Source organism: Lonchura striata, chromosome 21 (assembly GCF_050655825.1).
Source record: "Lonchura striata isolate lonStrDom1 chromosome 21, ASM5065582v1, whole genome shotgun sequence".
Classification (NCBI taxonomy): domain Eukaryota; kingdom Metazoa; phylum Chordata; class Aves; order Passeriformes; family Estrildidae; genus Lonchura; species Lonchura striata.
This window is the reverse complement of record NC_140723.1, coordinates 3,150,230-3,178,003: the sequence shown is the minus strand read 5'-3', so window position 1 is coordinate 3,178,003 and position 27,774 is coordinate 3,150,230. Positions and strand designations below refer to the sequence as shown.

The window sequence follows — 27,774 nt, the reverse complement described above, 5'->3', positions numbered from 1 at the left end:
GTGAGAACAGAGAAAGGTTTGTGCACTTCAGGTGAACGTGAGATGCCTCCATGGCAGGAGGATCTGGGATCTCTCCTTCCATCTGTACCTTTTTTGCTTTCTCCCCTTCCATGACTCTCCTTACTGGGCCCAACCCCTGGATTTATTCTATTTATTTATTTATTATATTTATGTGTTCACTGAATCCCCTCAGTTCAGTGGGCACCTCACACTGACTTCTCTCTAAAATTCTGGCCTAATAAACTAGACTAAATGTGGACATTTGCTGGCTGCAGCAGCAGACAACAGCAGACAAGTGAAAAAAAAAAATTATTAGTTGTGTATTCCTTACATATTCACCCCGAGGAGTTTGGTGCTCCAACACATCCAGGCTCAGGGAGAAGGAAACAGCAAACAGGGAGAGGCAGGATTATCAGGCAGCTCATTCCATGCCATTAATTCTTGCAGGATAAATATCTGTTTTCCTTACAGGAAGGCTTAACTTTCATTTAGCAGCCATTATCTCCAAGGATGCCGAGGAGCCCAGGACACGGCAGGGCCGTGCAGGCTGGATGTTGTTATGTATTTATTAAGTTGTATCAGGGCCCATTTAGCAGCAGCTCTGCAGTTTATCACGTAAATATCGAGTGCCAAATACAAAAGAGAAGAAAATAGCAACATAAAAAATTTATCTTTGGGGGGAGGAGAGGGAGAAAGGGAGAGAGAATGGTGCTGATAATGTGATTGTGCCTTCAGCAATAGTGGCTAATATCCTTCTGCGAGGGGCGCGGTGTGAAAATATTCCAGGGCTGGGGGGGGAGGAGGAGGAGGAGGAGGAGGAGGAGGAGGAGGAGAGGGAGCTGAGCTGGTGTTTGTTTGTTTTAAAGTGTATTCTGGTTGCAGGCTAGGTCAGCGGGTGGCCAGACTGAGAAAATGAGTCCCCCGGGCTGTAATAATTGTAACTGTCAGGGAAAAAAAAGTCAAGGTCTTAGATAGCAGTGGTCTGCTCTGACTTCTGACCATGGAGAAATATAGATGAAAACTATTGCCTGGGGCACTCAGCAAAGAAACCAAGAGGTTTTTAACTCGTGGTGCCTTGTGCTTATGAATTGGAAAGCCCGTTTTGCACCTTGGTGGTTTGGATCTTTAGGATTATTTTCATTTGCGGTATAAATGAAGCTCGGGGTGTTCCTTCTCCCGGTGCAGTGAATTTCTATTGCCTGAGCAGCTTTGCATTTCTGAGCCCCAAACAGCATCGAGGTTCATCTGTGAGGTTTTAGCAGTGGTTGTGCACAAGCAGAGCCTGAATTTGATTCTCTCTTGCACTCCCCATTTATCCGAGTGGTCCAGAGCTGCCTGGCGTGGATTATTCTGGAATTACACACAGGTAACTCCACTGACTTCCACAAAAATATTCCAAGGATAAACGCAGTGGAAGAGAGGGGTTGAAGAATTTAAACTACACAAGATTAAACCATGCAAAAAGGGAGAGGAGGAGGAAAAAACCATAAACCTTGTTCCTTTTTTTTTTTTTTTTAATTCCACAGCAAGGATCAGTAACTAACAGGTCAGGGTTTTGTGAATCATCCATTTGGCCTTTATTTAAGGCAGAGTGGGAGCTCTGCTGAAAACTTGCTCAAAACCTGAGCCCAAAAGGTACCATTTTGGTTGTCCCTTGGGCAATATCAGGCACATTCCCTGCTCCAGCTGGGAGGGAGGTGCCAGTGCAGCCCGGCCACTTCCCTTCCTTCAGCAGGGCTCAGCTGAGCACAGCAGCAGCTGAAAGCAAAGCTCTGACCCAGCATGCAAGATTTGGAGACCTTGGACTTGTTTCTATTTGCCTGGGGTGAAAACAAAATCATCCTTGCAGTGGCAAAGCTCAGTCGTGTCCGATCACCTCTTCCTTCAGTGTCCCTTTGTCTTTGCCTGGAGAAAACACTGATGCCCAGAAGCTTCCTCATCAAAATCTGTGTCCTTCTGCAAATTGGTCTGGCTCCAGTGAAATGTTATTTATTTTCCTCTGCAAAAAGCTTTGTTCAAACACCCCGGCTACTCTGACAGCCTTCTGATAGGAATTAATTAGTAAATGTAATGCCTTTAATTTTAATTAATAAGAGAAAATGGAAATATTTCTATAGAGAGACACAAATAAACTACACAAACATCAAACAGCAACTAATCCTCCTAGTTTGAGGGTGACAGCAGCATGTAAAGCTTTGCTGGTAAAGGTGGATAATTATTTCTGGGATGTGATTTGTTTGTTGAAAGTCACTGTAATAGAGAATTGGGTAATGTTTATAGGCCCCATCTGTACTTCCCTCACCTTCCTCACAGCCTGTGTGTGTCCTGTGAAAAAAGCAGAGCCTGTGGAAAGGAGAAATGGTGGTTGGTTGGTGGTGGTAAGGAGCCAAGTCCGGTGGGGCAAACAGGAACATGTCTGAGGAAATAATACAACAGTGGTGTCTGTGTCTCATCATCACATAAAGAGCTCCCCTGCTCTGCCTCCCAGCAGCCCCAAATCTCAGGAATTCCCATCATTTGTTGCACTTTGTGGCGAGGCAGCAGAAAGAAGAGACAGAGGCTGTGGCACAGCTTTGGGAACCTCTTCACAGCTGCTTTGCCTGTGGCTCCAGGAGATGCTGACAAGAGCAGAGACTCAAACCCCAGAAAGAAGCACCAGCTCCTCTGGCCTGGCTGGAACAACAGGACCCAGACATTTCCCCTCTTACCCTGCACTAGACCTGCTGGGTTTTGCTTGGAGAAAGGTCATTTTCCATAATGGCATCCAATCTCCATGGCACAGGAATCCACTTCCAAGTGAGAATCGCTCCAGCAGCTCAGGGCATCCTGTGAGAACCATAATTTACCCTGGTTAAATTTGCCTTCTCACCACCAATGGGTATTTTTGGCTAATGTGAGGACTTCTACAGGGATTCCCTGCTCATGAAGATCCTGCTATGTATGGTACAGTATTACCCCTTAATCTTTGTTTTAGCCATTAAATTTGGGCCTGTCCCAGTGCTCTGGAATGAGGAATATGCTCACATTCAAACAAAATTCATCTGAAACACCTCCAAGCCCTAAAGCTTCCAGCTTTGGCCACAGGAGAAGGAAGCCAGAGTGGAAATCTCAGCTCTAAGGGACTTCCATGACTTTGAACCTCACTGAGCCTTCATTTATGGGTTAGCTCAGCCTGGAGCCAGGCACAGCAACCCTCAGGGCTCCTTCTTCCCAGGTTCTCAGCAATTCCAGCTGGCTGCACTGTCACCTGTGCAGAAAGGAGACAGAAGTGCAGGTCTGCGTGCCCAGGGCTCACAGCAGGTACCTGTGGCTCGCCAGTTCAGCAGTCCCGGGGATTTTCTATTTTAAGGTGAAGGTGGAACACATAGAAGGTCTCAATGTCACTGCAGAGCTGGGAGGGAGGGCTGCAAGGAGGAGGAGGAGGAGGAGGAGGAAGGCAGGAACCTTCACAACTAATGTCAATTTTCTGCATCAAATATTTTGATAATTAAACAAAGCTGATCAAGAGAGGAAAACAGCATGTCTCCAGAGCTCCGGAAGCACAGGCCCATTAAATAGAAGAGTCAGAAAGTGCCAGAGGCGGCAGCCTCAGATTAATGGCACTCCAGTAATAGATTTTCCCAGGCACAGTCACACAGGAGACAACTACTGTGCAGCCAGAGCAGCGATGAGGCCGTTAAAGCAGCAGTAACATTAAATCACCTGGTTCCAGGGGGCTGCCGATGGATGGGAGCGCATCGGCCCCGGCGCCGCCGCGGAGGTGGAGAGTTCAATCTGCTCTCAGGCACAGGGGCTGCATCCCAGCAGTCATTTCCAGCAGGGAAAGCTGGCAGCTGGGATGGAGGATGCATATAAAACCAGCAGTGCTTGCAGAAGGAGCACAGAGATCTCTTCCTGGGATGGAGGGATGGGGTTTAAACGTCGCGGCGTGTTTGGGTTTGGAGGGACCGGCCGCGGTTGTTTTGGTCTTCTCAGGGAGTTCTCAAGGATAGGTTTTGTCTCCAATGTTCCTCTCCTGAGTTTCAGGGTGTGAAAATACTGTTTTGAACTTGTTTAGATGCAGCCGAAGTCCAGGAAGGGAATGGGAGGGCAGGAAATCAGCCCTGTGCTCTTATTCGTGAGTCAGTTTTATCTCAGTAGTGCCTGAGCTGATCTTCCTTGAAAAGTCCATCCTGTCTAAAGGATTTCTATCCATTTTTATAATACAATAATAACAGAAACGAGGGGTTCTTCCAAGCCCAGGCTGGCATGGATTAGAGCCCACCGCAAGAGGACTTTGCTCCCAGCTGGGGTGGATGGAAACCAGATGAAGTGGCTGAAAATCGGAAACAACTTTGAGACGTTCTTGAATCCTGATACGATCACATCACAGGGATGGGTTAAATTTATGATCTTATCTAGGATTTTTGTTTGTAATCAATCCCAGACCCACTGGCTATCACTCACTATAAGCTTATGATTTCCTGGTGCTAACAAGGAAAAGTTGGGACATCAAACTCCGAGGGAGTGAAGCCAAGCTAGGATATTAACAGATAGGATCAGAACTGGAATGCAGCAACAACAACCAAAAAAAAAAAAAAGAACACCCAAAAAACAAACCCCACACTACAAAAGGAAAGTGCCAGCTTCCTGCAGCCTTTGCATTTCAGCCTTTGTATCTTTTGGCCTGTGTTTCAGGTGTGTGCAGAAACCCCATGTCCCAGGCCGAATGATTTGGGGATAAAAGTTAAAAACACCAGAAATTTAACAGGAATACCCTGAGATCAAAGCAGAGCTTCAGCCTGGAGTACAGCTCATCCTTCATCCTGGACAGGCAGTGGGAAATGCAGCAAGATGCACTGATTTCCTAAGTTTTCTCTGAATTAATATGGATAGGGAAATTGCAGGAGTTTTTTGGCATCTTCTCTTATTTTGATTCAAAGCCTGTTTGGATAAAATACCAGGGCCAGCCTAAGGACAGAAGAACTGCCCTGCCCTGATCAATGTTTCCCAGCTGATCACTGCTGAACAAGGATTGGGTCTCTTGCACATTTACCCATGGCACATCAAAATTTTTGGGGGACTTCAGCTGTGCTGGAGACACAGCAGAATTCAGACATTTCAGCCCAATTCTGTCAGCCAGCCTTGCTGGGACAGGAGCCCTCAGGCATGGAAAGGCACAGGGAGCACACACCCACCTGCACCTGCACTGGGTCAGCTGTTCTCCTTTCTTAGGCTCTTCCCACACCTTTTCCTGGGGTACAGCCAGGTTCTCCATGTATCTGTGATGAAGAGAAATGGATTTATATGTCCAGATTAACGTGCTGCACAGCAGTTTTGCTATATAAATGTATGCAGCAAATTCCCCCTGCCAGGTGATTTCCAGGTGCAAATCAGGATTTTGGTGTTTAGGAGGCTTTAGGAACACCCCTGCCTTGCACTCTGGACAGCCCTTCCCACAGCCAGGAGCTCCCAAATCCACCCTGAATTGCTTTCTTCCCAACTTTGCATGGATTAGCTGGGACTAACAGTGTGACAAATCTGTTAATGTTCCAACAGGCAAGCCCTAATTTCATCCATACCCTTCAGTCATTTTCCATATGGACATGGAAACTTGTTTTTTTCTTTCACAAGCATGCTGTTAATATTTTCAATATAGGCATGAAAAGATGGTTCAGAGTGAAAAAGTTTCAATAGGAGGCATTCAGATTGCTTCAAAAATTAGAATTCTTGAGTAGTACCTAGGGGTTTTGTACAAAAACCAAAGATATGTGCAGCAAAAGTAGAATATATAAGCTTAGAGGAGGGGTTTAGCAGAGGATTAACTGTAACGTATGGATCTTAAGCTCCAAACCCAATCCAAAGGGGTTTTTTTTAACTACTTGAGCATATTCAAATCTGCATTTGGTTCAGGAGCTCACAGCCAGTTCTACCAAGCTACAGCCAGCAGGATAATTCATCCCCCAAAGAAACATAACTGTCCCAGGGAAACCAGCAGGGCCAGGCTTTTTATCGTGGATAAATCAGCTCCATAAATCAGGAGTGGCTCAGCTGAAGCCACTGGTGCTGCTCTCCTTGGGAAGGAATGGATCAGAACCACCCATTCCAGGCATGTCTCAAAATCAAAGTGTGACTGTATTCTCCTAATTAGCCCCAAATGTGGAACAGCTAATTACCTGGGCAAGGCAATAAGGGAGAGATGGCAGAAATTGAGTGTAAGGTATCTGGAGAAACATGAACAGCAAGTTCACACACAGACAGGGATTGAGGTGTAACAGGCATTAAATAATAGCTATAAACTTTTATGCCTGGACATGAATCACAATATTATTTCTTCCCAATTGATGCTCACAGTAGAGGTGTGTGATGTTTTTCACTCTCGGTGATGTAAAAATGGCTCCTAAAATTAGCATGGAACAGGGTTTGTGTTGAGCAAATATCCTGCAAAGTTGTGCTGGTGCAAATTTGGGACACAGATTTATGAATCTTTTGAACCTATTTGACTGCAGCAGCTTTTAAAGCAGGTGGAGAAGCGTTGACAAACCCATGAGCTGAGGAGCTCACTGATACAGATGCTCACTTCAGGGTCACTGTCCATCCTGCCACCTAAAAAAGATAAAATTTGGGATCTGTGAATGTATTTGAGGATAAAGACATCCGTAAAATCCTGAAATCACAGTGTCAGGCAACCATGTTCTTTGTTAATCCTCAGAAGAGAAAGCGCTTGAGGATTCTTCTGTTTATTCAAGCAAACAAACTTAATAAATCTTGTTAAAGTGTTACCAAGAGTTTTGCTGCTCTACTTGAGATTCATCCCCTCCAGTCAGAATGCTGGCTGAGGAGAGGAAGTGCCATTAACTAATGCAGAAAATAAAATCCTGCTTTATTCCCAACAAATGTGGCTCCTCAACATTCCCAACAACAACAAACCATAAGTTTGAATAATGCCATAACAACAAGGCCAACACAGAGACATTATACTTGTGAGTCCTCTCCAACTCAGGATATTCAGGACATTCCATGAAACTTTCTACTGGCAAAATGCAGCAATTAAATGGTAATAACTACCTGGATACATCTTCCATCCTCAATTAGTCCTGAGGCTTTTGAAAAGCACATCCTGAGGTTAATTACGAGGCTAATTAATGAGTCTGAGACATGGGTCAGGCCCTGGCACAGGGTGCCCAGAGGAGCTGTAGCTGCCCCATCCCTGGAAGTGTCCAAAGCCAGGCTGGACAGGGCTTGGAGCAGCCTGGGACAGTGGAAGGTGTCCCTGCTTGTGGCAGGGGTGGAATGAGATGATTTTTAATCTCATCACTCTGATATGAGGGAAACTCCCAACACTTGTAGCCGTTTGAGTGTCCCTAATTTGAAATTAAGCTGAAATACTTCAATTATCACTGCTGAAAATGGGTCAATTTGAGCTTCCACAAGTGCTATTCTATTTTTCACACAGTTCCATCAGTGTTTCAGGAACTCATTTGTTGAGGCAATTCTTAGTCAAAATTCAGAGCTCAGCCTGAGCCTGGAAGCTTCCTGTGCTGAAAGACAACACATCTCTGCAGTGCCTCAGGTTTCCCCCATGCCAGTGACTGGCTGTGCACACTGACCATTCCTGTTGTACCCCAAAAAGTCACTGCCCACCCTCCAGAGGGACTGGGGCCAGCCAAAACTCCACAGGCTGGTTCTCAGCCCTCGGCCAGCCCTGCCCGGGGAGGAGGTCCCAGCTGGCCACCATTCCCCAGGCCCTGCCAGCAATCTGAGCTGCCACACAAACCCCTGGCCCTTCCCTTCCCTTTCTGGGCTTTTTGGAGCCTCTGTTTCCACAGGCTGGAAGGGACCTGCCTTTCCCTCCCCTCAACTCCCTGCAGCTCCCACTGGAGCAATTCCTTGGAGTCACCTCCCCGTGCTCTCAGCAAGGGAATTCCTGAGCTCCAGCTTCTCTGTGACCCCTCAGATCAGCTGGAGCTCTGTCAGGGGAGGTTTGGGCTCCATTTCAGGAAAGGTTCTATCAGCTGCATCTCTGTCAGAGGAGGTTTGGGCTCCATTTCAGGGAAGGTTCTATCAGCTGGAGCTCTGTCAGGGGAGGTTTGGGCTCCATTTCAGGGAAGGTTCTATCAGCTGCAGCTCTGTCAGAGGAGGTTTGGGCTCCATTTCAGGAAAGGTTCTATCAGCTGCAGCATTGTCAGGGAAGGTTTGGGCTCCATTTCAGGGAAGGTTCTATCAGCTGGAGCTCTGTCAGGGCAGGTTTGGGCTCCATTTCAAGGAAGGTTCTTCCCCCCAGAGGGGCTGGCACTGACCAGGCTCCCCAAGGAACGGGCACAGCCCCGAGCAGCTCCAGGGTGTTTGGACAACGCTCTCAGCATGGGATTTTTGGGATCTCTGTTCAGGACCAGGGGTTGGATTGATGATCCCTGTGGATCCCTTCCCACTCAGGACATTCTGACTTGTCACTGTCCCTCCATGCCAGGCTGAAGGAATGAATTCTGAAAGCCAGGCCTTCCCCTGCTAACGCAGCAATCTCCTGAGCTCCTGCAGACGGGCAAAGGGGGCACAAAAAGAGCAGAATGGTCCTATCCCCTGAGATAATTCACAAAAAGAAACCAGACAGGGCGTCCCAAGAGCTCCATTCACAATTCCCAGTTCGCTCCCCTCGGGATTTCCAGGCCTGTGTGTGGGTGGGAGTCTCCACATGAATAAACTGAGCCCAGGGAGAATCACAACTTAAAGGGAGAAAAATCCTCTCAGCAGGCACTTTGCCTTTGGAGATGGGCAGCCCTGCTTCAGGGGGAAAACTACTGTGTGAATTGGCCCTAAAATTTCATTTTCCCTTTAAAACAAATCCCTGTGCTGGCATTTTAAGCAGGCCCTGTAGTGATTTACAACACAGAGTGACATTTCAGAAAAAAAGATAATGTGGGTAATGAATTATTTGCTGATCCAAACGAACAATTGGACATACCTACTTTTGGTGGATTTAATCTTCACCGAGGCGTTAGCTGGCAAGCATGAAATATCACTTTTCGGGGGCATTCTGGTGCATTTATGCAGGGTACAATTACATGAGGCAGCTTTATGACACATTGACTCGGCCTGAGTGTGATGCAATGTAATACAACCAAAGTAATACGAGCTTTTAAATGCAACATGATGGCCAAAAAAAAAAAAAAAAGGAGGAAAAAAAAAATCCATCTCAGATCTGATCTTTGTTTCATTTCAGATGCCAACTGTCATAATTCACAGGGAGCCAAGCCCTGCTGGTCCTGCTCATGTGAGCAGTGATGTGTCCTTATGTGCAAAGGGATGGGCCCTTATACAGGAGGAAACATCACTCGAAGAGGGGTGAAAACAAGGGGCTGAATTAGTTGCAATAACCAGGGTGCATCCTCTGGGACACAAAGAAATGAGCTGCAGTTCCCAGGAGGTTACAAAGTGCCACGGTCAGAGCTGGCACAAAGGGTGCCACACTCCTGAGTTCTGACCCAAAAGCAGGAGTTTGCTCCTCTCCTGCCTTTTGCCTGCACCCAGGAGGGATTTGGGATGTGCTGAATCTCCCTAATCCATTCCTGCTCAACAAGCTCCTGAGAGAAGATTTTACCCCACCTCTGATAACAAAGCAACACCTGATAACACATTTCAGCACTTTCCTACCAGCACTGAGTGGGGAATGGTCAAAGCCAGGGCAGATACAGGGAGAGGAGATTAATTTGTTCCCTTTTCCTGTCTCCCTGCATTTGTTTCCCCTCCTGTGAGGGATTTCAGCTCTGCACTTCTGCCCATCAGGGCAGGACAGTAGACAGAAATGTGTCCCTTCCAATTCCAATCCTGATCCTGGGATATTTCCAACCCTCTCCATATCCTTGATAGATAATGGTTTAATAAGCGATCTGTTTTTTATTTAAAGGGTCGGTAGTAAAACCCAGATCACATTTCTCACTTGGTGGGTTAAAAAACCGCTTACGCTCATTTCTGCAATGTAAAACGACACTATATCAAATCAAACATTTCCAGATGTGGCCAGCTTGTGGATGGAAGTGCGAGAGGAGCCAGCAGTCATGGACAGGGCTTCCCAGGTTTTTTTTTAACAGGATTGGAACCCCACCTACTGGCAGAGAGGGTTATTGAGATGGCAAAGCAGAAACTCGCACTAAAAACCGCACGCCTGCAGCGAGGTCCTAAATATTTCTTGATTTCCACGCAGGCTGAGCATCACTCAGGTCAGTATGGGCACCTCAGTGCTTGAGACTTATAGAAATCGTATCTTAAAGATGTCCTACATTCCAGCTGCAGTGACAGACACAAGGAAAAGCACAAACATCACTTTAAAGCTGATAGGTGTTGTCAGCAGTTATGGTACGTCAGAAAAATTCAGTGTGAGTAAATAGACTTGGTTTTAATTCGGTTATTGTGGGTCAAATCAGCTTTACACACATCTTGTTTAGTTAATGATCCCAAAAGTCTGTAGTTTTATATTCTAGGAAGGCAGAAGGATGAAATAAGTTATATCGTTCTATGTTATGCCTCTCATGGCAGATAAATAATTAGAAATTAGAGAGGATGGAAAAAATCTCATTTTAAGTGCCCTCTCCTGAATTAGACAACTTAGAAAGGAAAAGTTCTTGTATTTCACTTAGAATTAACTAAAAAACACCCCATCACTTCCTGTGTTACAACTTTCTAGAGAAACAAAAATGAACAAACACATTCCTGGAGACCATTTCTGCAATCTTAGGTCTTGTTAAAACAGCTCAATTAGCAGTCTAAAAGTTTACATTTTAACACATTTCAAAGCCATGTAAGTTTAAAGAAAAGAAGAAATTCACAGAAAGCAATTTTCTAGCACTAGATACCAATGCTTTAGCATTCCCAAATGAGACAATTTCTACTTGCAGCCAGAGCAGCAAAACCCATTGCAAAGGCAGAAAATCTGCTCCTCATGTTGCTCCATGGTTGCTGTTTTATTTGCATCTATCCCAAATGTCCCAGGTTTGATTTCACCACACAGCAAAGTGTTGCAACAATTTCTCTCTGGAAATCCCAAGCAAAGACTGAAGAGAGAGCAAAGAGAGGGTGGTAAAGAAAAAAAAAAATCAACCCTTTCCAAAAGGACTCATAGAAAAACCACTCTGGCTCTCCAGGGCATAATCAAGCTATTCCACTTTTTTAGGGGAGCAGAACAGTAAAAGACTTTTAAGAATTCCAGGTGTATTTGGAGATGTGCACTTTTATCCTGGGTATGGACTTAAGTGTGTAAAGGAGGAGTTCCTGTAGGGTTTGCCCCTAAATCCCCATTTAAAACACACAAAAAGTTCTGAGCAAATGATGGAGTGGGAGCAGCTCCCTGACAGCTCCTTCTGTCACTGTTATCCCTTCTGCAGAGAGACTCCAGATCTGGCTGCCCCTGCAATGGCACAGAAGGAAAAAGTCCTGCTGAAAGAAGAGAAATTGAGCTATTTGTGACAGCTGGAATATGAGCCAGGCATGTCCAAATAGGAAGAAAAGCAAGTCTCTGTCCTGGGACAAAGTGCTGAGAACAAGAGGGTTCCACAAATCAGAACGATCTGGAAAGGTTTTCCTTGCTGAATTGACAACAAAAGGATAAATTAAAGGATCAGCTGTTTGGATGGGCTGAGGTAGAGCCACCCTTGCCCTCCATCAGAAGGGAAAGGAGATGCTCAACTCCGAGGGAAGTGTCAGCCCCTGAGAGTTTCTGCTGCATTTGGAGAAAATAATCCTTTGAAAAGTTGCATTTCCAGCACATTTGGAATGGAATGGCAAGCAGGGGATAGTTATACCTGGCCAGAGAGAGGACACAGCAGGTACCCTGTGTAGCCTGCCCCTCTGGTGAGCCCGTGCAGCTGGACTGAGCTTTAAGGAATACAAAAGGGACTCTGCATCAGCACTGTTGTCCTGCTATCTCCCGTGATCAAAGGATGGAAACAGCTGCATGTCTCAGCTCCCTGGCAAGAAAAGCTGCAGCAGATCTGCTGTGTCCTCAGCCTGGGGAAAGAGCAGCAGAGTCTGGGAGAGGGAAAAGCCAGCAAACACACAGGCTGTGTTTAGCCACACTCCACATCCTCCTAAACTGCAATCTCTTAAGTGCCACTTACTCAATTAATCCAAGCTCTTCTACTTTAAAAGCCAAGCTGTAACATATTTAAACAGCTCAGAAACCCTACCCACCAAGCCCTGCTCTGTATCTGATCCATCAGCTGCAGCAGTGACTGTGCATTAACTAAGAGAGCCCAAGGTTTGATTAACGCTTCCGCTGCCACTTTGCTGCTGCTCATTCCTGCTGGAGTCCTGCTAAGGCTGCAATTTCTCAGCTTTTTTTAGTAGGGTGGATCTCATCTCAGTAGGGACTGTCTCTTGGACCAGCTCCTAGAACATCCTTGCAGCAGCTATAGTAACTATTTTTATAGGCAAGTTTTATTAGGAAAGTATTTTAAATGGCCTTTGAATGCAATTTAGCAGCTGGAAATGAGGCAGCTTGCCAGCATCATGTGAGCAGACAAGCTGTGGAGCACCAACAAGTGCTACCAGAGATCCTCAGTCCCCTCCAGGCTGGGCACGAAAACCCACGAGAGTTCAGTGAGCCAGAAGGTGCCTTTAAGTGCCTGAAAGGCTGAGCTCTGCTGTTCCCAGGTCCCTCACTAGAAAAAAAACCCTACTTTTGGAGGCCTAAAGGACATATTTAGAGCTAAAATAATCTGGAAGTGGTGGTTTCATTACACAGAGGATGTCAGCTCACCAAAAATACATTTAAGGACATCAGCACCACCACATGGATTTCTCATGAGTGCGAGTTCAGTGCTTGGTCCTCAGCAAACAACCCAGGGCAGAAAATGAAGTGGCCCAAACCCAAAGGCCCCAACACATTGACCTTCTGCCACAGGAAGAAGCAGGAAAAGGTCTGGATTTAGAAAACTGCTGAGCAGACACCAGGTCCTGGTGCTGCAGCCAGGCTCCTGCGCGTGGCCACGGCCAGGAACCAGATTGGCATCACTGGGAGCAAGCAGATGGCTGAGAAAGCAAAAAACAAAGCTTGAAAGAGCTGGAGACCCAGTTCCAATCTCAAGCCATACTGGCACAGTCGTGTGGGGGGTTTATGTGGTTTCAACTCGGGCAAACAGGAGTGGAAAGTGGCCTCCAGTGGGAGCACACGCTGAGGAAAAAGCAGCTTTGCTTTTAGACATGACTCCAGTTGTACAGTCTGAGAGTCAATTCAGCTTTGCTTTCTCGATATCTCCTTCCAAATAAAGGCTCTGCTTGTGTGCTAGGCATTTTTAAAAATAAAATCAAACAAAATCATACATTTGGCAGGTCCTGGGCATTCCTGCTACTAAATTGTTCTGTACTTTATGCAAAATCTGAGTGTATTAAATAAAGAGAAGCGGAGTAGCCCCTTTGACCAGTGTCCAAGTGTTTAGAACTGTTAAATGTGAGTTTCACCCGTGTTTACATGTGGAATGGAACACAGCCACTCAACCACAAAATGTTCCCAAAGCAAACATCCAAACCCTGGTTGCTGGCAAGGGACGCTGACAGACTCGCCTGAAACCAGTCATTCACAGGATGCCAAAACAACAGATTACCACTGGGAGGGAGTGAGCCAGGTTCTTTTCTTACCTCCAGGGAAGAGGCTGTGGCAAGTGACAGGAAGCAGTGGCTGGCAAAGCAGAGTGTGGGCTCAGGGGGGCTCAGCTGGACGGAGGAGGAAGGCTGGTGTCACTCCAGATGTGCAGACGAGTGACCACGGACCCTGGGAAGTCCCCACGTGCCAAGGGTGTGTGTGAACCTCCTGAGGTGGAGGGTGAATATTCTGCTAAGTCAAGGCTGGCTAAGCAAGAGAATCACAGAATGGGTTGGGCTGGACAGAACCTTAAAGCTCATCCAGGAGCACCTTCCACTGTCCCAGGGCGCCCCAAGCCCCATCCAGCCTGGCCTGGGACACTTCCAGGGATGCAGGGGCAGCCAGACTTCTCCGGGCACCCTGTGCCAGGTGTCCTCTCCCTCCAATTCCTGGTGAACAGTCCCTCTCCATCCTCCCTGTAGCCCCTTCAGGTCCTGGAAGGTTCCAAGAGATCTCCACACAACCTCCTCTTCTCCAACAAGCCCAGCCTGGATAAAGAAGTAAAGCAACACAGGGAAAGGCAAACAGAAGAAACTCCAGCAGGACACAGCAGCTCCAGGTGTTTGTCAGAGGGGAAGGTGGGATCAGGAGGTGCCCTGGGTTCCCTCAAACACAGGCCCAGCTTTGTGTGACAGCCTGTATTTGTCTGCCCCTGGAGCGTGTCACTGTGGGGCTGTGCTTATTCAGATAAATGGAAATACACCCTTGAAGCTGGCACACAATGGAAAGAACATACCAACGTGCTGAGATCACCCTCTGGGGTGCTGCAAGAAGGGAGAAATCGATGAAATAGGGCAAGAAATTACAAAAAATGTAAGCAATAGCTGGGGACACAGCTGAGAAGGATCCTTCCAAGGTCCTTCCAGGACCCTTCAAGGAACACAAGTTTTAGGGTGACTTCAGGAGACTCTTCTCTGTGCTGAGAGATCCACCTGCCCCTCTTGCACGTTCCAAACTTTCCCCAGTTCGCACAACCCACGTGCCACAGGAGCTCTCTCCTGCCTCCTAAAACAAGGTCAGGGCCAATTTCTGCCACCTCCAGCTCCAAGCCCTGCTCCCACCCCACACATCTGGAGCTGGCAGCAGCCCAGGCTGTGCCCTGTGCCACGTTCCACCCCTCACCCTGCCCTCTGTCCCCTGGGAGCTGAGCTTTTGCTGACAAAGCCCCAAACACCAGCGAGGTTTCCTTTCCTCCTGCATGTTAACACCTCCCCACGAGCTGAGTGATCCCTGCACGCACCAAATTCGAGCTGAGTGATCCCTGCACGCACCAAATTCGTGTTTTTATTCCGCCTGTGCATTGACACCTTGTTGCCTGAGCCGTGTTGATGGGTTGCAGGTGCCCCTCACTATGAAACTGGCCAACAACCCACTCACAAATTTGCTCCACTTGTTAATATTAAAATCACATGGCCAATGCCTCCCCTAAATTGGTTCAGGCTTGAGGTACTGCTGCTTCACAGTAGGAAGAGTGTTCCAACAGGCTTTCTGCAGGACCTGCTATTTATGGTAAACACTCCACTTTGTTGAAATAACATAAAATGTTGAGATAAAGCCATTCTAGACAAGGAAACGTTAAAGTGCCACCGTCTCTGCTTTGCAGCTTTGCAATAATTTGTGTTTGCAGCTGCCTCGTGGGGCTGGGGGAGACCTGAGCACCACATGTTCTCTGCTCAGCACTTGGAATCCAAGGAAATGTCTTTATTTTCTGCTTTGACTGGGTTGTGAGGTTGTCTGGGCAATGTCAGGCAGGGTTCTGCCTCTGATGTTTGGGACAATGTGAACTCTGTGGGACCAAGACTGCAAAGAGTGGTGGAAATTTTGCAAGGCTCAGAAGAGTCACTGCTTGCTGAGCCTGGAAAGGTGGAGGGGAATATTTGCTGGTTCCCTTTTATTTATTTAACATAGAAGAGAGGGAAACCCTCTTCAAACTGTAATTTTGGGCTAAATTTTTATATGGATTGGCTAAGGAAAGAGTGATTATTCCATTCTCCAGCATTCATTTACAGGTCCCAGTTATGACCTCTGAGGGGTTCAGCCACCATCGAAATAAAACCAAAGAATCCCTCAAAGACAAAACATTATCCCAAATACTCCTGACATGCTTGTGCTCCTTTCATACTTTGTTGTCTGCAAAATATTTTAACAGGTGGCCTGGCAACAGTGTGGAAAGTGATTTGAACCCAGAATTTTTTAGGAATTTCAGGAGATAAGCACCAAGCTGGGCTCCATTACCCCGCAGTGACACAGAGGGCTGGAGCTGTTCTAGAAACTGAGTCACTTGCCAGAGATGCAGGCAGGAAACATGGTCACTGTAAGAGCCAGAGCACCCAGCCAGAGCTGAGGAATTTGTCCATTTTCTGCCAACTCCTCGCATGGAACAGAAAAATAAAGTAACATGAAACATGGCCCTCGGTGCTGGCACAGACCTAGAAAGGAGGCTTGGCCAGCCAAGGCTGTTTCCTTCCTCTAAAAAAGTGACCACCCTATTTTTTGATCATTAAAATATGTGCCTTTATTGTACAGACTGATTTGCAGGTGTGTGGCCATCCCAGTTATGCTCAGAGAAGCAAATAAAAAGGATGGAATTACTCCTGCTCTCTAACAATCATTCCAATGAGCAAAGGTCTAGGGAAATAACCTGTGGAACAGAGCTCAGCTGGCCCCAGAACATCATTTATGATGTGCCATGGCTACTGTAAATCCAACTGGAGCTGTGCTGTGGTTGTGAGTGCCAGTGAAAGGCATCAGAAATCCGTGAGATTTTCCTGGAAATTCCATTTACATGTCAGAAACTATAAAAAAAAAAAAAAAGTGTGTGATTCTGCAACTAACAGATACTTTAAAAGAAGAAGTTTACATTGCACCTTTATCTGCTAATTAAAAGAATTCCTTGGAATCTGTTCCAAAGAATGAGTGACACTGACTGCTCCAGGATATCCCCTTAATCCCTCACAGAGGAACCTGTGGCTTCCCTCCACCAGCACATTCTTCAAAGCTTTGACTGAGATTCCTTCCATCTACATTTTAGATATTCAGGTTAGGAGCAGATACATTTAAAAGTCACAAATTTACTCTTTGCTGCCAGCAGAGTTGGGGATCTCATTTGGGATGAGTTCAGCCCTGGATTCAGGGAGTTGTTTGAACTCTAAATGCCAGGCAGGAAAGTAAAGGGAGAATTTGAGGAGCAGAATCATTACCAGAAGAAATCAGCTCAATGCTGAGCTGCTAATAACATCATCAACCAAATGTGAGCATCTTCCAGGGGGATTTTCCCAGAATAATGCATGCTTTGGCCTTGCACTGCTCACAAAGGCCACCCCAGAAGTTGATGGTTTACGGTAGTTGAAGTGGGATTAGCCCTCATGAAAGACTCAGGAATACTTTTTCTCAGTGAAAGTTTACAATAATATTTTAAAGACTCTCAACCAACACCCACACTTAAGCTTTGAAAACAGATAATGCATTTTTAATGGGATTGCACATCTGACAAGGAATTTGACTAATTCCTCTGATAGCAGACAGCTTCCTCCCCATAATTCATCTCAAAAGGATCACAAACCAAAACACTCCCTGCCATCTTTGGAATGGCCCCCTCTGCCCCGGCCTCCTGGAAAGGATCAGATCCATTCCAGCAATTCAGTGGCAGGAGAATGGAGATACCTGACCTGCCCGTGGTCTGTCCTACCAAAATAAGGGCTGGAGTGGAGCAGGGAAGGAGGGCAAAGCCTGGAGGACAAGGGGATGTTGGGCTGCTGGCACTGAGCCCGTTGTTCCCATTTCCCACCAGTGCTGCTGCAGCCTCCAAAAGCTCCAGAGCTGTTTGAAACCCACCATGGCTTTGTCTGAGGAGCTACCAGGGGCGAAGCACTGGGAGGTGCCTGAATTCGAGGGGTTTTAGAAGGAAGAGCATGAGAGCTGTCTTCAGCTTTTTTATGATTTGCCCAAATGAGGATTTCCTCCTCAAAACTGTGTGTTTCACCCTTCTGCAGAGGAGGGGACCCACCAGTGCTGGCCACAATCACAGGGCTGTGCCTTTAACACCACTCACAGCATAATCCCTTGTAGATGCTCCACAGCACAAACCCCAGCCAGGTCTGTCAAGGCATTTTTAGCATTTGTTCTGTTAAAAAAAAAAAAAAAAGAAAAAAAAAAAAAAGAAAAAAAGAAAAAAAAACCCTGAGGTATTAGGGTGCACTAATCTTTAGAAAGGTTAATTTATTCATAGGGATTTTGACAGAGATGTATGGCTAGGCTGGAGTCCCAGGCACTTCTTCCCAAGGGGAACTGCTTGTGCAGAGCCTGACAGAAGGAGAGAGAGGCTTCAGAACAGCCCCAAACCACAGCAGAGAGGGGCTCCCGAGTGTTCTGAGTGCTGTGAGCAGCCCCTGCTGCTCCCCCTGCTCCCACCAAACCTCAGCTGCCTGTTGATGCAGCAGAGACACCCTGCAGACCATGGCCACAGGAGCTCCAGACAGCAAAAGCAGCTCTATCCCTCCCAAAAATTGTGGATACTGAAGCTTTTCCCCATTTTGCAGCAGGTGAAAAGGCAGCTCAGGGTGGTGTGAGCTGTGTCAGCACATGAAGCTGCCTCTGGGAAAAAGAGCTCTTCTTTCAGACATCTCAGCCCAGGCTCTTTTTGATTCTCCACAATAATGTTTTGGATTTCCAGACAACATCTTGGGTGCTTGTTCTCAGATTGATGTCAGCAAGACTAAACAAAATGTGGTTTTCTGGATATTTGGGGATCTCTTCTCTAAAATCAGCAGAATATAAATCTGTGCATGCTCCAACAGGAGACACCTGCTGAAAAACCTCTGTCCTTGAAATAAATACATTATAAAGGCAGGGGGGCATCACTCTAAGGTATCTGATTATGTCCTATTTTTTCCATTGGGAACAGAGTCTACTCCATAACAAGATCTCCTACAGATTAGAATCTCTTTACCATTCTAAATTTAGGCAGAGATGATGTGGCAGAAACCAGGCAAACCTTGTCTCTGCAGAGGCCTCTGGGACCTGTCAGGACACTGCAGGAAGCCAGCCTGATAAGTGATTTGGCTGCTTCTTTTTAATTTGCTTGGAGTCTGTGCAATTAAAACCAAAGTTTCCACGGGCTGCAGAAGGACAGAGCCAATTTGTGACTGCCCTCCCCTTCCTGCAGCAATTCTTCAACGTCAGCAGCACCTGAGCTGATCCTTTCAGGCTCTTGACCCACAAAGCAACTTAATCCTGCTGGGAGGTGGGAAGGGGAACCACATCCCAGGCTGTGCTGGTGGGGATGCAGCCAGCTGAGGCAGGAAAATGAGCCTTTCCCTCTTTTCCCACTGGGTTTGGGGCACTGTGCCCAGTTTGGGGTTCACCAAGGGACTACAGGAGCAAAGGACAGGGGCTGGAGTGGGACTCAGAGGAGCACTGGACAGAGGAGACTCTTTCAGGCACACAGAGAAAGCAAAGGGGAGCAGATGTCTGAGATGGGACCCTCTGAGCAGAGGATGCAGAGATGGGGCCAGGCTGTCCTTGGAGGAGAGGGGCAATAGTGTGGGGGCACTGGACACCAGCTGGAAGGTGGAATTTGCAAATACACATCAGGACAGCAATCAAATACCAGAACAGGCTGCCCAGAGAGGTTCTGCCCTCGGGGTGTTCAAGCCACAGCCCTGAGCAGCCCAAGCTAAGTGGAGCTGCTTGGCCAGCAGGTTGGAACAGAGGATCTCCAGAGCTCCATTCCAAGCAGGGCTCTGGAATTCCAGGATTTCTCTCAGTGGCTGTCCCTGACACATGAAATGCCTCCCCACACAGAGCCAAGCACCGCTGGGAACTGGAAACTGTGCTGCAGCAAAGCAGCCTCTTATTCCCATAAAAAAACCAGGGTTTTGCCTGAGCTGCCTGTGCAGAGCCCTTGGCTGGACCAGGACCTCAAACCAGCAGAGCACAAACCACCTCTGAGCGAAGAGCTCACCCCAGAGCTCCCACCTCCCTCCTCTCACCCAGCTTTTCCATCAGTCTCTTATTTCCACTCCAAACACTTCCCAGCATCTCCCCCAGCACCAAAATCAGAAATGGCTCATCTGCAGCTCACCTGGTTTGCTCTCCACCTGCATTTCTGGCACTGCAAAGGACAAGGGACCAGCTCAGCTCGCCCGAGCCAAAAGCAATAATGCTCTGCTGACCAGAGCTAGTTAACTGCTAGTTTAGATTATTAACCTCTTGCACTTAATGAGAGTCCTGAGGCTGCTTAAGCCACAAGACTGAATTTCCCCTAACCACAAACATGGAATCCTCATTAATATGAATCCAAGACACTTTCCCAGGAAGAAATAATTTGTAGAATGTAGAATCTACCCAGAAGCAAACGATGCTGGATTTAGAAGTATGCTTGAAACTTCTGCAAGTTCAGTTTAATTTGTCCCCAAGGAGAAGGAGGAAGGTCTGGATCACGAAATGGATTTTTATTTTTAATTGCCAGGTGTCACCAGACCTTAGCAAGAAAGATTTCTGATGTTTTCCCCGACACCCCCAAATACTTGTAATTATTTTCTGGGGAATTTTGCTTGAAAAATGATCCATTTCTAACTGAATTTAAGCCTGTGTTATGCAAACAGTAAACCAGCTTGTTTGAAAGTAATCTGTACCCAAGGGCTAGCAGAGGAATAAAAATAAATAAAGTATGAGAGGTTTTACAAAACCACAGACACCACCAGGTTTTCCAGGTCTAAGGGAAGAAAATCTCATTCTGCAGGCTCCTTTTTACATCTTGGCAAGTGGGAGTTTTTAAGATGCCTTCCAGTGGATCCCCGGGTCGAGTTTCGCAGCCATCAGCACCTGCTCCCTCTGAGGTGGAACGTGGCCGTGTCCAGCAGCAATGCAGCGAGGACAGGCAGCCAGATTTATTGCATTAATTTGAAACTGCAGCAGGGAAGGGCTCGACAGCACAGGGCCACTCACAGAATCTACAGAACCACAGAATTACAAAATCACAGAATCCACAGAATCACAGAACCACAGAATTACAAAATCACAGAATTACGGAATCATAGAATTACAAAATCACAGAATCCACAGAATCACAGAACCACAGAATTACAAAATCACAGAATTACAAAATCACAGAATTACAAAATCACAGAATCACAGAATCCACAAAATTACAGAATCCACAAAATTACAGAATCACAGAATTACAGAATCATAGAATTACAGAACCACAGAATCACAAAATCACAGAATCACAGAATCACAGAATCACAGAACACAGAACCACAGAATTACAGAATCACAGAATTACAGAATCACAGAATTACAGAATCACAGAATTACAGAATCAGAATCACAGAATTCAAAGAATCCCCAGGTTGGAAGAGACCTTCAAGATCATCAAGTCCAAACCAGCCCCAACATCTCAACCCAACCCTGGCACTCAGTGTCACATCCAGGCTTTGTTAAACACACCCAGGGATGGTTACTCCACCACCTCCATTCCAGAATTTTATCACTCTTTTTGTGAAAGACTTTTTCCTAATATCTAACCTATATTTCCCTTGGTGCAGCTGGAGGCTGTGTCCTCTGGTTCTGTCAGTTCCTGAAGAAAGAGCCCAGCCCCAGCTGAGCACAGCCACCTTTCAGGAGCTGTAGGGTTGTCACTCCGCTGTGGTGTCACCACTGCTCAGCACAACACCGAGGCACCGGGATGTCCTTCATGGCCACGAGTGGTCAAAGCTCCTCTGCTTCCTTGGATGCCCAAAGTGACTGGGTTTGAACACAGCTCTGGTGCTGTCAGGACCATCAGCCCCATCCTCCCAAGCTCCTGTAGTGGTTCCTCTGATGCCTCAGGTTTGGCTTTTCTATTTTTCACATTCTGTGCTGCTTTAGTGTGTGGCTCTGAGCTTCCCATGAGGGGATGCTGAGCTCTCTGCACAGAGCAGAGACAAAACAATTCCTGCTCCAGCTGGGCACCAAGGACAAATTATCCTAATCTCAGCCCAGGAGCACCAACACCGTGGGCTGGAGAGAGAAAAACAAGCAGGATGGGACTGCCTGGGCTGAAGCTGGAATTGGACAATTAGCTCCAATATGCAAATGAAGCAGAGCTTATAAAAGTGAGAGACCCTGTGAGCAGCTGTCCATTTTTTGTGGCCATTTTGGGTTGTGCTGTCCTCCATTGATGCCTTCTAATCAATCCCTACTTTATTCTTTAGCTCCATCTAGTCTGTGTTCTGGGTCAGCCTTCCCAAGGCATCACCTGAGCCAGAGGTGCAGAGCAGGACCTGGGCAGGGCTGAGGAGAGGCACATCCCTGCCAGGTGCTCCATCTCTGCAGGTTCTGGTGTCTTTGAAGCACCAAGCCAGCCTTTCCTGGGTGGGATGAAGCTGTAACAGGACCAGGGCTCCTGCTCTCCCTGTTTCCCCATTGTTCTGACCATTGTCTGAAATCCAACCTCCTCCTGGCACCTCAAAGGGCAGCGGGGCGGGTGGGTGGGGGAATTCCTCTGGACCAAAGGTGCATCTTGAACCTGCACTGCCAGGGGAGGAAGCTGTGCTTGGGGAACACATCCCCACGATGGAATCAGCAGCACAACAGCCCTGGAATCCAGAGAAATCCACATCCTGGAAAGCATCAGTGTGTAATGCATTATCCCCTGGTGTCTGAGCTACTGTGCTGGCAAAAGCTTTTCCTAATGACAGTCACATCCCCCCAGCCCCTCACACACACTGGTTTGCATTACAGAAAACATGGAACAACAACAGAAAGGCAATTTCTCCGGGCTGCAACTGGGTCTGGATTTATTCCAAGCTGTCACTATCTCACAACCTCCTTCCAGGGGTTCCCACTTGCTCCTCCCATATCAGTTGACTTTTATGTTGGTATCTTGTTTTAATCTTCTCTGTCACGTGGATGCAAGTGCAGCAGCAGGAGCAGATGGGGCTCAGTTCTGTGCATCACGAGGCTGGGCCACAATGCAGTTAAAGAGTTCTCTCAGGTGTGTTTGGCTTCTACACCACACACAGTGCTTTTCATCAGAATTATTTCTGATTTAGTAGAAATTTGAAGGATCAGTGAGGTAATTCTTCCTCTCTCGAATTTAACATAATTTTTTTCAGATTTAGTGGCAAAGAGGTGCCTGTCAGATATACAACATTCAAAAATGTAGGAATACCAAATTTTCTACCAGCTCTATTGGATAAAAACACAGATATTTGGATAAAACACAGATATTTTACCTCACGAAATAATCATTTCATTACTGGTTGGGATGGGGATGTGTTGAATTTCCCAAAGTGTAGGAACACTAAATTTCTGCCAGCTCTGCCAATGGGGTTTGTTCTTATGAGTTGATCAGACCTGAGCCAAGGAAGGGCTCCTGCCATCAGTGATGTGCAGCCCCTTCTGTTTATATAAATAAATATTATTCCAATATTATTCCATAAACTGTGGATAAGGAGAATTCACCACGATCATGTCAAACCACACATGGTGCAGCAGAGAACTCAAACAGGAGCCCACCACACATCAGCAAGGAATAATTATAATTGACTCTGCAGGTTTCATTCCTGGTGGTCATCCCGAGCTCAAGTGACAAATAAATTCCTCAGGCTTCCACCTCTTCCTGAAATCCAAGAGCTCTCGGGGCTCAGCAGGGATCAGGACAAGCTGAGTGCTGCCCAGGCATCCCAGCAATCTCAGCTCTCCCTCCCTGCTGGGGACACAAAGTGGTGTCACCCTGGCACTCCCTCCCTCACACGTCTGAAATGTCATTTCGGTGTGAGTTCACCTCCCAGAGTAGAATTCTGCCACACTTCCCCGTTTATTGGATGGTAAAAGCGATTTCCCAGCTTCATTTAAAATCAACAGTTTTCACCAGCAAGGTGTAAAATCCCTTTAAGTGCCATTCAGAATCTACTAGAGCTTAATATGCAAATAATCACAATAATCACAATAATCACAACGCCTTTTCTGCCTGTTCAAATATCACTGAGCCCAAAACCTGATTTTTTTGCAGTATTTTCCCTTCCTTTTAACCTTCTCTTGCTGATGTATCTGATCAGTTACATCAGAAAAAAGCCTGTCTTTATTTTTTCATAAACATGAAACAACCATTTCCTCCGCAGGCTCCTCTACCTGGGCCCAGTATTCCTGGGATCATGGAATATGCTCAGCTGGGTAATCAAAACCCAGCTCCTGACCCTGCACAGACACCCCAAAATCCCATCCTGTGTCTGAGAGCATTGTCCAAACATTTCTGGAGCTGCCCCTACTCCCAGCACATAACAAATTCCTTGGAACCTTCCATGGCCTGTCACAGACACAGACCCTCACCCACAGCTCTGATACCTCCTTCTGACCTTTTTTCTTCTCTGAATAATGCAGAAAATAATTTTAGAGGCTCGTTTTGCCACATGTGGCTGAACAACAGCTCTGATACCTCTACGATTTTCAACAAGTTTTCTTTTTTTTCCCTTTTTTTTTTTTTTTTTTTGACATTTTACACAGGACAGATGTTGTCACCACAGCTGCTCTTGTAAACAAGATATGGAGATGGTCTGGATTGGGTTACCTTGCTAAAATAGGCTAAAATAAATAAAAGGATGGTTGGTCTCTCTCGGATGAATTAGCTTGATTGAAAATGTCAGATTAAAAAGGCCTAAATAAACAGAGTTGGGCATCCACCCTTAATGGAGCCAAGAGCCCAGGACAAGCAGTAAAGATACAGAAAATGAAAGGCTGGATCCCAGAATTATCCCTGCACAGACACAGCTGATAGGAAGGGAAGCATCTCCTAAACCCCAGGCTGAGCAGGGATTTACAGACACTTGGATTTGGCTAAAAGCTGTGCTGGTTCTTCTTCCCTGCTAATAAATGATTTCACAGCAACATAAAAACATGAGCCAAGGGCACCTGGAGGTGACAGAGACTGTCACTGCCTGCAGGGTGAGGTGGGATGTTCTTCCACAAACTCTGCTTTGAGTGAGTTTTGGGTTTAAAAACCAAAGTTACTGCACTGATGTCTCCTTCCACGGGATTACCCACGTTCTAGGACACTTACAGGGTTTTTGTGCTCATTTCTGTGCCATCACAAATCCTTCCGGCTGCTCTGAACTGCTGAGACATCTTTGATATCAAACAATGCATTATCCTGCAGCTCCCATTTAATACATTTAAAAGCCCCATGGAAACTGTTCATGGGGTGAAATAGCAAAACTCTGATAACTCAAGTCTGGCTCTTCTTGCACTATTGCCCTTTTCTACATTTAACACCTTGACCTGTTCACACTGAGCCTTTCAAATCTGTCTCAGACCAAGCTTTTCCCCCCAAAAAAACCAAGTCTGGTTGGGTTGGTGTGTACACAGATAAAACATAAAGAAAATCATATTGTTTTTGCCACGCTAAGTATCTTCTATAAATGGCACGGCCTGAAACATCCAGGAGGTTTAGATTTCAACCTATTAGAAATTCCTGGATCCTGCAACTCCCCCACAGTTAACAACTCTGAACACAGACCTACCTACACAAAGAATTTGGCCCACAGCAAACATACATTATTGTAAAGTTGTCTAGAAAATAGATGCCGTTCAGACCAGAAATTACCTTAAATGACTGCAGAGTTGACTGGGTTACAATATTTTAAGGATCATAAAAATAAATATAGTTGTCCAAAGAGCGAGGAGCAGGGGTTTGCCAAGGAAAACACGAGGCGTGGAGGGCGCTTAGCCCGGCTCGCGCGGCGCTGCCTCGACACGGCGAGGCCCAGGATGAAGTGGCTCTTTGTTCGGGCGTGTGTTTAAAAATTGACGAGCGCTCCGCGGTATCAATCACGCCTGTCAGGCAGCACAAGTGCAGATCTGTTACACTTAAAGGCTTGTCAAACCAGACATGATTTAATTTGTCATTTTTTTTCTCTCCCTCTCTCCGCGCGCAGCGTGCACGTGCTCTTCATTACTCTTCATCATCAGCAAAATGAATGCATTTTTTGTATAATTTTTTTTTTTTCCCCTCCCTTCGCTCCGAGAGGGTGGAGGGATGGTTGTTTACCAATGACCCAGCACTTGTGAAGAGATCATAAGCAGCTGTTCCCTACATGCCCTCACGATCTGAGAATTTAACTGAAGCCGTGGGAGGAGTGGGAGACGAGAAGGAGCTTTTGGGGCCTTTTTTTTCAATAGACAAAGGCCCCAGTCCCACTCAGCTCTGCAGGAACAGAGTCTCTGGAGCTTGTCCTGCTTTCTATTCCTCCTTTAAATTTTCCTCTCCAAACTCCTGTAAAAAAAATCAAAGTGATTGCGCTGATGTCTCTAAAAACCTGTTTTAATGTGGTGCCTTCACAGTGTGGATTTGGGAGCACAATTGTCAGAGTTTTGTCCACTTCAGAACTGAAATTTTAAAAGTTTCTGCCTTCTCTGTGAGTGTGGTTTATTTTGTTCTTGGGAAATCCTTTACCTGTTGCCATAATTCAGAGAGAAAAGCAGCTATACAAAATATCAGAATGTTTTTAGGGAAAAGATTAACTCCTTTGTCTCACAGTTCATGTGGGATTTTTTTTTCCATCTAAGATAAAGAAAAAATGATAAAATAAAAACAAATAATATAAACCAAAATATATAAAAATTGAAGAAAAAAAATTACCTGTTGATAAACATAGCTTTGCAATTGATGAGAAACCTGAAGCTACACCCCCTAAAAAACTTTGAGATACCTGTCAGGGCTGTTACACCCTTTTCCCTTTGAAACAAGCCTAAACCAATAGAAAAGTGTTTCACTCTAGGCAAAATTCCAAATATGTTTTGGAACAGGTAAATCCCCTCTGCTGCCATTGGGAGATGATGCCCCAGAGCTGCCCAAGGATGCCACAGTTTGGCATAAAAACATTATGTTGAAATAATAATAGTAATAGCAATAGCAATAATAATAATAGTAGTAGCAGTAGTAGTAATAATACTAATACTAATACTAATACTAATACTAATACTAATACTAATACTAATGCTAATGCTAATACTAATACTAATAATAGTTTGATAGAATAAAGCTTTCAGTTGAGACCCTTCTAAAGAGCTCTCAGCAGAGCCAAGGCTGTGTGGGGCTTGTCTTCAGCACTTCATAGAAATGGGTGTTTCCTCTGTTTATAGAGGAGAAAACCAGAACATCTCTAGAAGGAAGGAATGTCACAGGTCACCCATCTGTAAGAAAAAGGACTAAAATCTCTGGAACAACACTGCAGAAAAAAACAAATCTGCTCCAAACAGGGCTAGAACTCCCTGATCCTGGGCCAAAGCCATAGTCTGAGCTCAGGAGTGCAGGAATTTAGGTGCATCTTTCAATTAACATTTCGTTCCCTGTGAGATGTTGGATAGGAAAGCCTAAAACCCAGGGTTTTTTTACTTTTTTATTTTTCCAACACCCATCTTTCTGTGCCATAAACAAACTCTCTGCCTTCTGCAAACTCCTTCCCCCTGCAGCCAGGACCAGCCCAGCTCAGGAGGAGATGTCATGAGAAATTCCTTCCAAGCACAGCAGTGACAGTCCTGTCTCCCACTAAGGAAAATCAAACCCAAACCTCACATATTCCCACATTTCCTATGGAAAGACTTTGGAGGTCCTCACTGCAAGGGAGCTGGAATTAAGCTCAGTGTAAACGAGGAAACTCTGCCAGGGTCCAGCAAGGTCAGATCAGCAAGGCTCATCAACGAACTGCAGAGTTTTTAAGGACAGACACCTCAATATTTGGGGTGAAACATGATTTATTCTGGCCCTCTATGGTCCAGAGGGATCTTTGTGCTCTGAGCAGGAAGAAGCCTTTCTGAAGAGCACACAGTTAAATTGCAGGCCTTTTCTCTCTGCAAATAATTCGGGTCAGAGGCCCAGATTTATCCAAGGATTTGGTTCTGTAAATGTTACCCAGTTAGGCTGAATTTCTCTTGGTGGTAAGAGTCTCAAATTCCCAATATCTAAGAAAGAGAAGGGACCAACAAGGAAAATTGTGTCCCTCACTGAAAAGTAATTTATATAACCGACACTAAGAACAAGCAAATCAAATAATAGCAATCTTAAGTCATTTTTTCATGTTTTTCCATGGCACAAGGCACAGCCAGCCCCCAGTATCCAGGGACCAACTCATCCTCCTGCAGGACAGGTTCTGAGAGAGCAGGAAACCCCCAGGACTCTG

At 46.1% G+C, this 27,774-nt stretch overlaps 1 long non-coding RNA gene across 1 annotated transcript; it reads right to left on the bottom strand.

The window, feature by feature from the left end:
- Window positions 1-89: 89 nt before the first annotated feature.
- On the bottom strand, window positions 90-26,558 carry LOC146765667 (uncharacterized). The gene is made up of 3 exons (XR_014949779.1): window positions 19,695-26,558; window positions 3,703-6,585; window positions 90-2,826 (listed from the first exon to the last, which is right to left on the bottom strand). It is a non-coding gene; the product is annotated as an uncharacterized LOC146765667 (long non-coding RNA).
- Between the last annotated feature and the right edge of the window lie 1,216 nt (window positions 26,559-27,774).